The sequence below is a fragment of the Pseudophryne corroboree genome, unplaced genomic scaffold, assembly GCF_028390025.1.
Source record: "Pseudophryne corroboree isolate aPseCor3 unplaced genomic scaffold, aPseCor3.hap2 scaffold_271, whole genome shotgun sequence".
Classification (NCBI taxonomy): domain Eukaryota; kingdom Metazoa; phylum Chordata; class Amphibia; order Anura; family Myobatrachidae; genus Pseudophryne; species Pseudophryne corroboree.
The window spans coordinates 781,203-783,995 of record NW_026969372.1 but is presented as its reverse complement, the minus strand read 5'-3'; the positions used below and the strand labels follow the sequence as shown (position 1 = coordinate 783,995).

At 37.6% G+C, this 2,793-nt stretch overlaps 1 non-coding gene across 1 annotated transcript; it reads right to left on the bottom strand.

Moving 5' to 3' along the window:
- Positions 1-1,619: 1,619 nt before the first annotated feature.
- On the bottom strand, positions 1,620-1,782 carry LOC135013499 (U1 spliceosomal RNA). The gene has a single exon (XR_010212172.1). It is a non-coding gene; the product is annotated as a U1 spliceosomal RNA (small nuclear RNA).
- Positions 1,783-2,793: the final 1,011 nt, after the last annotated feature.

Here is a 2,793-nt window from a genome sequence, read left to right as displayed (position 1 = left end):
CCTTTTGGTTAATAGCCTTACACACTAACTGATTGCGCCACAGCGACACTTTTCAAAAGTACATACTGACAAAGGCTAATAAGCATTCATCTAGAACGTTTCCTAGAAACATTTTAAAAAGTCAATAATGTGGAGAGTTTTTGTAAGATGTTTCTTCCATCAACCAATGAAGAAACACATTGGTACTTTCCTATGATGAGTGAGTGCTTCAGGATCTCTTGCACTTACATGTGCAGCAGAGTACTGTAATGGAAGCATGCTGGGTCCATAACCCAGAGGTAGGCAGATTGAAACTATCCTCTGCTATATGCATTGTTTTTATTAATTAAAGTAATCCAAAACTGGGATTGATATTTTTGCTCTTTTATTTTTACTTAAAGTACAATAACTTTTACCATTTTAATTTGTTTTAATAGTATATTGACAGTATTGTTTTCTTTCAAAAATCCAATTAATTTTCTTTACCCGATTATTAAAATGGTAATTGACAAAAACAATCTACATTGTCACCAGAAGAGCAGTACAAAATGTACAAGTGATATATTAAAATCATCTTTCCAGCTTGAATTTCAATGATGCCTTGGTGCAACAATTTTGTGAGAAACATCTTCACCCATAAAGAAAGATTTTCTTAATTCCTTACCTGTGTGCTGATTAGATATCACCTTGTTTTCACATTAAACAGACTTCCCCATGAGGAAGCAGCAAGGATGCAGTGACGTTTATGTTTCCTGGTGTCAACCTGTATTATTTCAGTAGACATTGAAATGAGGATGCATCTTGCTGCCTTTCCAATGAAGCAAGTTTAATTCAGTAATAGGTGAAAAACCATTCCTACAAAGGTGTTAATCAGAGACTTGGCTTTGTGGACACTTTTCAGAGAGCAAATTTGTTAGCATAAACATAAAATCAGAAAATGAAGAGCTGTTTAATCACTCAATTGGACTTTTCTGCCAGCATAATTTTTTTTCTCTGCAACCCACTGCTAAATTGTGCTTCCTAGCTGTTTTTTTATAAAATCACTTAATCAAATCTAATTCTGATTACATCAGAGAAGGCCGGGTACCCTACACCATAAGAGGGGGTTTGAAATTTTGACTTGTCTACTTAAAGATCACCAAAATCTGATAACAAGGTCTATTACGTCCCTGGGTGGGATTGAATCACCAACCTTTAGGTTAATAGCCATACACACTAACTGATTGCGCCACAGCGACACTTTGCAAAAGTACATACTGACAAAAGCTAATAAGCATTCATCTAGAACGTTTCCTAGAAAAACTTTAAAAAGTCAATAATCTGGAGAATTTTTGTAAGAAACACATTGGTACATTCCCATGATGAGTGAGTGCTTCAGGATCTCTTGCACTTACATGGGCTATTAACCAAAAGGTTCCCACCCAGTGATGTAATTGACCTTGTGATCAGATTTTGGTGATCTTTAAGTAGACAAGTCAAAATTTCAAACCCCCTCTTATGGTGTAGGGTACCTGGCCTTCTCTGACGTAATCAGAGTTAGATTTAATTAAGGTGCACAAGGGAATAGAAGGGAGCGGTTTAAGAAAAGAGAAGTGGAAACAGACAGCAAACTAGGCTGGAGAGAGACCTGAGACAAAGAGATCTGAATTATACGAGAGCCGACCAGGGGAAACACAAATTATGCAGTCAAGTTTCCCACATTTGGGGAAATCGCAGGAGCAGCACACCCAGAGTGCAATGGGTGAGCCTTTCCCTGGGAGAAGCACCTTCCTGATCATAGTATCTCACCTGGCAGGTAAGTAGGAGTTGGGCTAGTGCTGGGGAGGGTCGCTGCTCGGGTACCCCCCTGTCAAGTGAAGGAGATCCAACTGAGGCAGCACAAGGGAACTCTCGAAAGAAGAACAAGGCTAGAGGAAGATCTGAGACAAAGAAATCTGACTTTTACCAGAGCTGACCAGAGGAAAGCACAAACACAGTACCCCACTACCACCAGGAAACATTAACGCCACTGCATCCTTGCTGCTTTCTCATGTGGAAGTCTATTTAATGTGAAAACAAGGTGATATCTAATTAGCACACAGAAAAGAAAATTAAGTGAATTTTTGAAAGAAAACAATACTGTCAATATACTATTAAAACAAATTAAAATGGTAAAAGTTATTGTACTTTAAGTAAAAATAAAAGAGCAAAAATATCAATCCCAGTTTTGGATTACTTTAATTAACAAAAAAAATGCATATAGCAGAGGATAGTTTCAATCTTTCTACCTCTGGGTTATGGGCCCAGCATGCTTCCATTGCAGTACTCTGCTGCACATGTAAGTGCAAGAGATCCTGAAGCACTCACTCATCATGGGAAAGTACCAATGTGTTTCTTCATTGGTTGATGGCAGAAACATCTTACAAAAACACTCCAGATTATTGACTTTTTAAAGTTTTTCTAGGAAACGTTCTAGATGATTGTTTATTAGCCTTTGTCAGTATGTAATTTTGCAAAGTGTCGCTGTGGCGCAATCAGTTAGTGTGTATGGCTATTAACCAAAAGGTTGGTGGTTCAATCCCACCCAGGGATGTAATTGACTTTGTTATCAGATTTTGGTGATCTTTAAGTAGACAAGTCAAAATTTCAAACCCCCTGTTATGGTGTTAGGTATTTAGACTTCTCTGATGTAATCAGAGTTAGATTTGATTCAGTGATTTTATAAAAACAGCTAGGAAGCACAATTTAGCAGTGGGTTGCAGAGAAAAAGAAATATGCTGGCAAAAAAATCCAATTGAGTGATTAAACAGCTCTTGGATGGTTTTTCACCTATTA